The sequence below is a fragment of the Notamacropus eugenii genome, chromosome 4, assembly GCF_028372415.1.
Source record: "Notamacropus eugenii isolate mMacEug1 chromosome 4, mMacEug1.pri_v2, whole genome shotgun sequence".
NCBI classification, from domain to species: domain Eukaryota; kingdom Metazoa; phylum Chordata; class Mammalia; order Diprotodontia; family Macropodidae; genus Notamacropus; species Notamacropus eugenii.
In genome coordinates, this window is record NC_092875.1 from 89,062,111 (window position 1) to 89,074,120 (window position 12,010).

Here is a 12,010-nt window from a genome sequence, read left to right on the forward strand (position 1 = left end):
GGGCAGTTGAAGCATGCTCTTGTGTTTTCTGCTATTCTGCCCCCTTGACTCTGCCTCTCCCTGATTTATCTTTAATATTTCTTATAATGCTGGCTCATAATGAGCTTTCTTTTTTAAAAAAATTCATTCTTATTGGCATCTTTTGTTTTTAAATCATTCATTTCCTAATTTTTTTTCTATTCCCCCCCTACAAAACCATTCCTCATTAAAAAAAGAATTAGTCAAAACACAGTTTGGCATAACTAATCAATATATCAGTCATGTCCAACACATGTTGTATTCCATACCCATGATCCTCAACTCTTCAAAGAAGGGAGGAGATTTCCTGTTCATATTTCTTATTTGAGTCCAAGCTTGGTCATTATAATTTTACAGAATTCACTTTCTTTGTTGTGTTATTTCCAGTTAGCACTGTGCTTCTTTATATTCTTTATATTGTTTCTCTTTACATTGTAAAATTCTATTATATTAACGAACCACATTTTTTTATAATTTTTATAACTGATGGTAATTTATTTTGTATGTGGGATTTTTTATTTTTTCATTGACCACCTTGAGATATATGTTTTATTATAATCAAGGCAGGAACATTTTAGTCATTTCCTTTAATTTCCAGACTTGTTGGACAGTTTCACAACACACAAACATTATAATAGTATGCCTTTCTATTCACAACCCCTCCAACATTGGCTTTTCCAGTTTGGTTAGCATTCAGTGAAACCTGAGAGTTGTTTTAATTTGCATTTTTCTTCTTACTAGTGATTTGATGTAGTCATTTATCTGCTTAATATCCTTTAACCAGTTATCTGGTGGAGATAACTGTTATCTGTTGGAGATTGTTTCGTGTGTCTGTCTGTCTGTCTGTCTGTCTGTGTGTCTGTGTTGTACTCTATGTAGATACCTGATCCTGATTGGAGATATTTAGTATAAAGATTTCTTTCCCTAATTGACCACTTCACTTTTTAGTCTCACTATGTTGATTTTATTTGTGCAAAAGTTTTTTTTAAATTTATGTAATCAAAATTACACATTTTATTTTTGTTATCATGTATTTCCCTTCTTTGTGATCAGTTCTTTTTGTGAAATGCTCACAGAAACCATCATTGTTTTAATGTCTCTGCAGTCTCCCCTGTCCCTGCCCCCAAAGTCATTCAGGCTTACTAGTCTTCTATAGTTTGGAGTATTACACTTTCCTCCTCCTTCTGAAATTGTGAGGGTGTTACTTGTCTCCAGTTAGATAGTAATACTTCCATTCCTTCTGATTCTTCAGGGTTCCCCTACAGTTTTTCAGCAACCACTTCTAATAATCGTTCGTTCTTTTATGTCTTGTATAGAGTTGCTCTAGGTCTGGTGATTTAAACTCATTATTTTCTTAATATGTTCCCATTTGTTTAAATGAGGTTCACACTTCCTGTTAGCCACTTTTGTTCTCTCCAGATTTGAAGTTTGTTCTCTTTAATAAAGAAGAAAGAAGTAAAATAACATGCCTTTTCTCTATTTCCATGATAATTTTCCTATTCCTACTCCCCAATCCTCAAAAAAGCCACCCTTTTTCCTTGTTTGTCCCTCTTTTTACCCTTAATATAATTAACACAGACCTTATTATTCTCCAAGTCTAGAAAACTGATCTGTTTCTATAGAAGATGAAAGAATGGATTCTTTCCCTGGGTCTCCCTTTTGCTGTGAAGGTGTATCTTCAAGGGTGACAGCAATGTGAAGATTAGAAAAAAACCTCTTAATTGAAATGATTGAAAAGGTCAGCATGTTGCCTCAGCATCTAATGAGCTCCCTATCAAAGGTTGGGTTACTCCTACTGGAAATAATGTAAAATAAAATTCCTGTTCAGGTTTTTGTCAGACTCTAATGTGACTTAAATCCATTCCTACTCTGAGATTCTGGGGGAAGGAGGCTCCCTTGTAACATCTAGTTTAAATGATGGGTATGGCCATTCACTTCAGATAGAACAATTCCTCACTTAAATTGCCAACACAGTGCCTCAAACATGCGCAGACAACCAAATTCCAAAACATTTTTTTAATACTTATCTTGGATCTGACATAAGCTGATACTCACAAATTAAAGAATCTAGGCTCTGGGATTTAGTGTGATAAGCAGTGTAATCATCCCAATAGTCCCTGGTGTATCAGTGCTGTTGGCCTCGGGGTACACCCCCAACATTTTTCTTGCAGCTTGCCATTGATGACATCCCATAGCCCAGCTGTGTAGATGACCTACCTAGCCTTTGCTGGCTGGATGTCCTATAATAAAGAGCAGTGCAACTGGGAAATTCCTTCAGCTACTGTGGTCAAGAGACCCCTCATTGTGATTGACAGCCAAGAAGAGGTTGAATGGGGAGGGGAGAAGGCAGAAAGTGAGGGAGTTTCCACTGTGGAAGGCTGATGCAAGCTTTTACTTTATGGATTATATCATTGTGCAAGAAAATAGCAGCTGCTGTCATCCAGAGACTTTTGAAGGTGAAGGATTAACTTGATTCTCATGGGTCTTATCACAAATGACAAGCCAGATATTGTTATTTAGCAAAAGGTCTTTGAGACCAATATTTCTTCCTTCCCCTTTAGTTTACCAAGTTGCCAATAAGCCATTCCAATATATTAACCAAATCAAGGGTTTTAGTCATTGTAGAGGTCTAATGAGCACCAGCCTCTAAGGGAAGCTTTAGTATGGAGAAGGCAAATGAGTAGACTTGAGAATCCTAAGCCTTTTCCAGAAAATTATGCAGTCATTTATTGAGCCCATCTTGCGGGCTGATTTCAGAAACCTGTGTTGATGAAGCCCCAGCTTACACTCCATTATCCCTACTAGGTTGGTTTTGGCTTCTTTCAAGACTTTGCTCCAATCCTACCCTTTTTTGGAGGCCTTCCCTCTCTTTGAGATAACTCCATTTGCTCTGTATATATCTTGTATATACAGTTAATTTGCATATTGCCTTTTCCATTAGAATATGAACTCTTTGGGAGCAGGGATTGTGTTTTTGCTTTTTTTATATCTCCAATGTCTGGCACCTAGTAAGCACTTAATAACAGCTTGTTGACTGATAGATTGACTTTTACTGTCTGTGTTCCTATTTTTCCCCCCAACGCTCCACCTCTTTTTCTCCTTTCCTATCCTAATCTCCCATTTTTCTTCCTGTCTCTTTATATGAGTTTTGATGGTCCTCAGGGAATGGTGAGCTCTGTCAGTGACATTCTGGGCCCAGGAGGTCATAGATTCATTGGATATAGAGCTAGAAGATCCTATTAAAGGTCATTTAACTCCTAATCTATTCTAACCCTCTCATTTTAGAAATGGGGAAAATAAATCTTAGAGAAATTACTTATCTAGTGTCATTCATGTAGTAAGTTTCAAAACCTGAATTTGAACCTAGGTATTCTGACCCTCAATCTACTACACCGTACCACTGGTTTCATTGGTGATGAGGAGAGAGACATAGCTCTAAGGCAGCATAGTGAGCTGGAAAGAACAGTGACGACCTTAGAATTCTGACTTGAACCTTAGCTCCATGAGCTTTGGTAAGTCATTTCCCACCTGTTTCTTTTTCCTCATCTGCCAAATGGGGATCATATTTTCCTTGCCTACTTACAAGTTTGCTATAGAAAAACCATTTATTAAACTTTAAAAGTGCTTAGAAATATGAATTGCTGCTATTACATATAATATGGTAAATCACATTTCTTCTGTATGCTACCTCTGTCACCTTTAGCATGTTGGCCTTCTTGAGGATTGGTTTCCTCTTCTGTTTCCTCAGAGTATTGAACTAAATGATCTCTGAGAACTCTCTTTTAGCTTTGATAATCCTGTGATCCCTTTGCCTGATAGAAAATTTATACTTTCTAAAGTTTCCAACCTGCTCTCAGTTTTATTTTTGTGCCCCCCCCCAATTTCTTGGATAGAGCTTTGTCTTTGATATGCTTTACTACTCTTAGAGACATTCCAAATGCATTACTATCCAGATGGCTAGCAAATTTCATACCAACCTTTTCTTCTCATATACCTATGTTGCTCAGTCACTGGCCACCTAAGAGCAAAACATTCCAAAATCTTAGCTCCTGTTCTCTCTTCCCTATCCTTCTTATCCCTGCCCAACTTATGTCCCATTCCAACTCTGCCTACTCCTTCTACTGTGCCCTCTTGAATTCTTCTTCCATAGTAAATAATTTTGTATATCTTCTCTCATTTCTTCCATTGACTTTTCATTTCTGAGTCCTCTTTTGCCACAGATGACACTGTAACTTTGATAGGACTTCCCAGCACTTAGCTATACCTTCATTGATACCCCCGAATGAGAGTCATTGATCTTGGTGGGAGAGTTGAAAGACTCTTTGTACCCCATTTCCATTTCCAGAATTTTTTCCATGACTCAGCAACCTCTTCTTTGAAGTTCACAGTCTCACAATTTCCTATTCGAATCATGATGGCTGTTGTGTCATCCCAGGTCATTCTCCCTCCTTTCTGAAACAGTTCAGCACCTTGTTCACCATCTTCTTTTCTCCAACCATTCCTCTTAGACTAAGCAGCTCCATCTCAGTGCTCCTTAGATTCCCTAAACTTCAAGTTCCTTTAGGTCTTTATATTCCATGACCTACTCTTTCTCTGTATCAGCTGCATGATATCTCATTATGACCCAAAGTATTTCACATCCCTTAATCAAGAATTCTAAAATTCTTTTGACTGTAGCCTCTTATCATTTCATCTCTCTTTATTCCTTTCCCCTTTTAAATCTATTCACCCTCCTATGACATTCCTCTACCCCAAGCCTCTGCATCTCCCCCCTTTAGATGAACTCTTGAGGGCCAGTGCTCCATAGATTAATGTAGTTTAATTTCTGTTTCATTTGTAGAATTAAAGGGCAAGGGTGGGGGAGAGTGAAGGGCATGTACTGTTTATATGAGCACACCTATGTGGAGGTAATAACTAGGCCTCTCAGGAGGTTGGCTATGGTAAGGAGGGGGGTGTTGGGTCTTTTCATATGTTTGTTCCCTTTTGGACCTTAGTGTTAAAATTCTACTCCACATTCTCCAATCCCTTTTCTCACCTCCCTCCCCTTCCCCCATCTTATGAACTATTTCTCATAAGCTCTTAAAGGGCAGGTAAGCAGAGGATCTTTATGTAGTGAATAGACTGTCTGCAAGTAAAGGCTTAGGAATATTGTATAAGGGTTTTATACATTGTGTTTAATATATATTTAATATGCTCAAATTAGACTCCCTATAAAGTCACTTCCAACTCTGAAATGAGTAATTCAAATTTAAATTCTTCTCAGATAACACCACTGAACTTGTCAGATGAGGCTCATTGTGCCTACCCCAGTGACATGCCAGTGACAGGAGCCATTTGCTATTAGTTCTGTTGGAACACAAGGGTTCTGTGACCCTGGAGAGCCATTCTCTGCCACTGAGTAACCGTAGACTTTCTAAAGCTGCCGAGTCCTGACTAGGTGTCTCTGTGGCCCTGTCTGCTTCTGGAATGGGGGTGCCGCTGCAGAAAACCCCTCTGAATTTTTGATATCTGCTGCTGTTGTATTTCTTTCTGCTTATAGTGTTTGTTAAGGTTCTGAGATTCAGGTCTGCATCCTCTGGTAGAGCTTCAAAGTCTAGTCAGTTGAAGTTGGTGTTCAATGAGGATTTCAATTGTGCATTGTCCCAAGATTTGTAGATTTGCCTAGCCCCTTCTCTGATTTCCAGCAATTTCATTAATCTAAAGAGAAGCTGAAATATGAGTTATATCCCTAAACTGCCTGTCACTTTTTTCTTTCCAAATTCATTTGACATGAAAGTACGAAATAAACAGAAGGTTCTGTGCTTAAGCAGATAAATAGGGGAGCCTTTCCCATCTGGGTTAAAAATTGTCCTGTCATGGATTCTGCAAATCACTGGGTTATGTTTTATTTTATTTTATTTTAGTGTCTGTGCGGTAAATCTTAAGTAATCTCTACATGGTTTGACGAGGTTTAGGAAGGCAGTTTTGAAGGGTTCTGAAACTATTCTACAAAGTGACATCTCATTAAAGAGGAATTCATCTGCTAGGATTGAAAACATTACTGCCAGAGGAAAACTCAGTTTCCGTTTCCATTTCTTTCCCCTCGTAGGAAGTGCTTTGTAATCTCTTTAATGAGGTTGGTTCTTGGTGCAGAGCTCTTTATTGTTTGGGGAGAGGATTGACAGTGGGCCTCCCATAATCCACTTGGGTGCAATTCTGGCTAATTCTGCATTGTAGGCTCATGGGGCAGAGCTAGGGATTAGTCTTGAATATGTATAGAATCTTTTCCCTTACTACTACTCAGCTCATCCCTCCAAAGTCTTTTGGGTTGGGTGGATGGAAGGGTCTCACTCTGCCAAGCATTGTCAAGCTTCTGGTCCTAAAACCCTTGGCTAGGGTAGGGCAGAGCAGGGTAGAGGCCATTTCTCTTTTCATATAATAGATTTTTCTTAGGGATGCTGTTCTGTCAGAGTTGCCATAGAGGGAATTCTGGCATCAGGTAGAGGATTTTTACCATCTATCTGTCTCATCTGAAGTGTCTTCCAGCTCTTAGGTTTTATGATTTTATAAGTTGGGTATAACACCTGTGGTAAATCCTCTTGTAAAGTGAATATTTTTTTCACCTATATCCTTTTCACATGTCTTAAATTCAGATGTTTACTAGATTTTCTTAGAGCAGTGGAGGGTCATCATGCTTACCCTCTTAAAAAATAATACTTTTCCTAATTGCATATAAAAACAACTTTTAGCATTTGTTGGGGATTTTTTTTAGTTTGAATTCCAAATCCTCTCCCTCTTTCCCTCCTTCTCCTACCCCCTCGCTGAGACAGTAAGCAGTTTGATACGTGCAATCATGCAAAACATTTCCATATTATGTGACTGTCTTTTAAATCCATGATAGTGTAGTCTCATTTCAGATGAAGTGTGGTCTCATTTCAGATGCTCTGATGAGCTTCTTTCCCCTTTGGGCTCATCTTTGGCCAGACTATAGAGGAATTTATTGTTGAGTTTGGAGCTCAGTCTGTAGCCTGACTTAGAAGGTCAGTCTTTGACAAGACTAAGGAATATTTGGTCAAGATTAGGAATTGCTGTCACTAGAGATAGGGCCCTGGCTGGTATTCAGGCTCAATCTGTGCATTCCAGCATTATTTTTAGCTAATGCAGAATTGTGTGGACGTTGTATCCATGACCTTGTATCTGAGCTAACTGGTAAGACTGCTTTGCTATTGCTTTCCCTGGAAGGATAGAGAGCTGCTAGAACCTAACTGTACTGAAGTTTGGATACTCCATCTAGGAGAAAGTGACGAGAATATAGCAGGCGATTGTAGCTGTGTCTCAGTGCCCCACACCTGGTCCTAGGACTCTCCCTTCACACTACATATAGAAAGTTTTCTCCATTTAAAAAATTTAAACCCCATCATTTCTCCAATTTGTTCTGAGTTATAGTAGTATCCCTAGAACAGATTCCATCCATAGTGGAAAAGCTGTTTTTTCTCATCCTTTCAGGACTTGGGCCAGAGTGATCATGCTTTGCTTTTGAAAAACTAATGAAAACAAAATAAAAATGGGACTCAGAGGTTAACCGCTAGCTTTAAATGCATATGAAAATGCTTAACAATAATGGAATCTTCTTTTTTTAATTTTGGTTAATGGAGTAGTAGAGTTGGAATTGATTCTATTAAAAATAAAACTGTCAGTTTCCAACCTGGGGATGTAATTATGGGTTATTTAGTTGACAGGCTATTGTATTAATCTTGAATCATTCCCTTTCTGTATAGACCTTGCTTCAGACTGCCTTGAATTCTATAAGGTACATTTGGCTGAGGTGCGAAGCCTTTCTTTCTTTAATAATATGATAAATGATTTCTTGAAACCCTAGTAAGTATATCATTGCTGTGTGCCTGCTTGTGTTCATGTGTGTGTGTGTGTGTGTGTGTGTGTGTGTGTGTGTGTGTATGGGCGGGGGGAGGGAGGGAGGGAGGGAGAGCAGAGGAGAGGAGAGAGTGAGAACAGGAAGTAAGAGAATAAGGGAGAAAACCTTTGCTTCTTTCATGTTGTTGTCTGTCTTGAACAAATGGTAGTGTTTGTTGTAAGCTACTCTAGACTAGTTATTTTCTCTGAGAATCCATTTCTTCTTTTAAAATAAGATAGTAGTAGTTCTTCTACTACTTCATAGGGCTCTTATGAGGAAAGCATCTTAAAGAAATATAGGAGGGTAATGTTATTCTGGATCCTATGGGTTTTTGAGAGATGCATATTCATAGTATTCCTTTTTTTTACCTGACTTCACCAGCCCCCTTGGTCTCTTGTTAACCTCCTACAGCATACTTTCCCCACAATCCAGCACATGAATTTGTATTCTCTTTTGCTGGTTTCCATCTGTTTCATATCTAGTCATGCATTCATTCATGCAGTGAAGATTAATTAAGGATCTACTCTAGGCAATTTTGGAACTATGCCTTGGGGCTGAGATATTCTCACTGGTGAATGGATGAGCAAATGTAAACCCCACAACTCCCTGTAAGTACTGGACCACACATGCATCATCCCAGGTCAGCTTTTAGCATCTTCCCGTTGTCCTACTGTTGCTCCTTCCCTACCCCCAGCACCCTTTAGAACCATGATTCCTTTCCTGGGAGGATAGATCTGTTCAGGTTTAGAACTTTGCCCTGGGGCTAAGTTGCCTGAAAACTTATCATCACATTGTATCTAACCAGCCCCAGACAGTTTCCCCTTTCCCCTTTCATCCAGGTAGCTTCTCTGGTCACCTTGCCACCTGCCCTGTGACAGCTGTGCCTTCATTCATTCCTTTCTCTTCCACTGCCTTTCCCTCTTCTTGTTCTGGGAACAGTAACCAACAGCCAGCGACTCTTGAAAAAGTATTACATTTGCCTAGTCTGTGTCTCTGCTCACCATTCCTGTGACTTAGCATATCAAAAAACCTTTTCCTGGTCACCGCTCCCTTGTATGTATTGTTTGTTCCCATTAGCCTGTTTACTCCTTCAGGACTGGAAGCTGTATTTATATTTCCGGTGCCTTACACATAGTAGGCACTTAATAGATGCTATTTCATTTGTTATATACAATCCTGTGCTGGGCACTGTGGAAAAGACAGAGTTAATTAACAGAATTCTTAAACATTAAGTGCCTACTATGTATAAAACACTGGAGAAAGATACAGTGTTTGACTAAAACAAGTTCTCTGCTCTAATGGAGCTTACAGTTTAGTGGGGAATAGGGCATGTGTGCAAATGATTGTAATATACAATAATACATGGTAAGTGAATGAAAGGTATAAATTAAGTACTCTTGAGTTCTAAGGGAAGAAAGATTCCCCCCCCCCCCCAGAGGAATTACAAAGCTACTTTTAATACTCTGGTGTAAGCCCCATGGGAATGAAAAACACTGGGAGAGGGTAGTCCCCTCACCCCCAGGAATGCCCTGGAGGAGAGCAAGGCTGCCTAGCCGTAAGGATGCACAGAGGGAACCCAGTGCAGACACAACAAGAAGAAGGGAATGCCATCAGTTCTGGGACCTGTGAACACTACAGGAGGAGACAAGAGTGTGACAGGACTGGCTCCAGGCACACGGTGGATGGGCAAGAGAGATGGGCATGAGCCGTAAAGTTACTTGGGCTTTTCTTTCTTCTCATTGATTTTTTTCTGCTTCTGTTGCATGATCTGAGTCTCTCTCCTTTCAGGCAGCTGCAGAGAGCCCGTCATCCCAGCATTTTCCCTTCCCTGAATTGCTTTGCTTTTTCATGTTCTTCTGGCAAGCAAGCTCATGCTGGTTACCGCAGGTCGTGGCCATGCCAGTGGCTTCTGCTCTTTCCTCTCCAATGTCCCCAACCCCTGGGAAGAAAAATATTACTGATGGGACACCAAGGAACACTTTCTGCTATAGGTAGCATTTGAGTTGGACTTTAGAAGATAAGTAGAAATTTAATAAATTAAGAGCAGGGAAAGAAGATATACCAGGCATAGGGAACAAAAGGCACAGAGGAAAGAAAGCATGCCAATAGCATGAGGGTTCTATGGTTTGGAAACTTGGCTGATTTGGGCTGTGGTCAAGCTCCTTCATACTGTTCTGCATATTCTGTTCTAGTTATTCTAGAGCTTTTCAGAATTGAAAAACAATGATAAAGGACTCTTTGATTCTAGCCCCACAGTTCTATTTCCCTGCCTCGGTCACTTCAGCTCACTAGTGATAGTTCTTCATCTGAGCCACTGCTCCATTTGTTCTGTGACACTCTGCGATTCTATGGGCGCACCAGCATTCAGCATTTCCCATGCCCTGCCCTTAGGGCTGAACTGCACACTAATGGGAATGCCCTATTTCTGTTTTGCTTTTAGTAAGTTTTCTTCACAACAACTTTGTCAGATCGAAAATTCAGGTACCATCTTAGACTCATTACAGATAAGTGATTTAGAAAGGCTCAGTCATTTGCCAGAGCTAATCAGACTTGGAATTAAAACCTGTATATCTTGATTCCAAGTCCAGTGCTTCATCCTTTCTGCCATATTGCATTATTTAGGGACTTGTTGGGCTTTTTTTTCTTATCTGGGAAAATTGAGTTAGGTCCCTGGAAGGCTAGACAAGTTGACATGCTCAGGAGACCCAGATCTCCCATGGCCTAGTTCATCTTAAGAGCTTTAACTCCATTAAAGGTCTCACTGTCCATAACTATTAATAGGACTTTCTTATGTATTCAGTAAGCCAGTACGAAGGTACTTTATCTGCAAACAAGACTTTAGGAAAGAGATGATGGGTTGCAGTATTTTCCTGAGAAGGGATTAGAAAAACTGAGACACTTTGGGGACTGTTTGTATTTTAATCCAATACAACCTTTTCCTGCTAGTGGAGAAATTGGCAAAATGGAAAAATAAGATTTTCAGATAAAATTCCATAATTTTTGTTTCCTTATACATTTAAAAGGTAAGGGAATCAGCATTTATTTAACCTATGTGCCAAGCACTTGCCAAACACTTTTACAAATATAATCTCATTTGATCCTTATAACGACCCAAGAAGGTAGGTGCTATTATTATCCCCATTTCACACCCAAGGAAACTGAGGCAAACAGCAGTTAAATAAATGACTTACCTAGCATCACACACTAGTAAGTGTCTGAGGCTAAATTTCAGTTCAGTTCTTTTCTACTCCAGGTCCAGTGCTCTGTCCACTCTGAGCCGATAAGTACCTCAAGAAAAATTAGCTTTTGTTATCAGGGCTTAATTATTGATAGACGCCTTTGAGATTAGATAACAAATTTGTTGTGGACCCAGCCTGCTATATTGTGTGATTTTCCTCCAACTCCATTCGGCAGTATAGAAGCAGGAACCCAGGATAGTGGGTGTAAATCAGAGTTGGGTTTTGGAAAGGCTTGAATATCAGTGGGACAGAGGATTCAAAGACAGTGGAAATGTTGAACTTGTAGCTATAGGGTAGAGATTTGGAAGGGAAGAAAGTAAGATTAGTGCAGAGGTAATATTGCCTGGAAGACTGCTGAAAATGGTGAAATTGATTAGGTCCTGGCAAGGATGAAGAATAAACTTAGGAAGAGTGAGGCACGGGGAGACATGAAATGATTACAAGGTTACAAGAGAAAAGCTTCATTTTTTAGCTAATGAGCTCTTTCTCTGCAAAACAAGTACTCCATTTTTCTCTGGACTTAAAGAGCTGTGCAACAGTTTATAATTGGTTTGGAAAGGCAAAAGCTGCAGCCCTATGAGGCAGTGTGATACAATGGAAAGAATACTAGCTCTCTGAGATTCAAATTATGCTTCCAGTGCTTTAAACCTATGTGTTCCTCAGTTTTCTCATCTGTAAAATGAGGAGATTGGACTAGATGACTTTCCTTACAGACTTAGAGCTTTGATTTTTTGTGAACATAGCATATGGCTTTCTGATGGTTCTTCTTTTTCTTCTTTAAGCCAGAAGGCATGTTTTCGGTTTCTAGTGCTATGCTTTGACTTCTCCCTGCTGGTGTGCCTGAGGGAAGTGAGACTGTGCC

The 12,010-nt window shown here is 39.6% G+C and overlaps 1 protein-coding gene and 1 pseudogene across 4 annotated transcripts in view; one reads left to right on the forward strand and one right to left on the reverse strand.

Annotated features, from left to right (window-relative positions):
* ZC3H3 (zinc finger CCCH-type containing 3) overlaps positions 1–12,010 on the forward strand; it is a 519,902-nt gene that overhangs the window by 255,386 nt on the left and 252,506 nt on the right. The window lies entirely within an intron of this gene.
* LOC140500342 (small EDRK-rich factor 2-like) lies at positions 9,624–9,786 on the reverse strand (annotated as a pseudogene).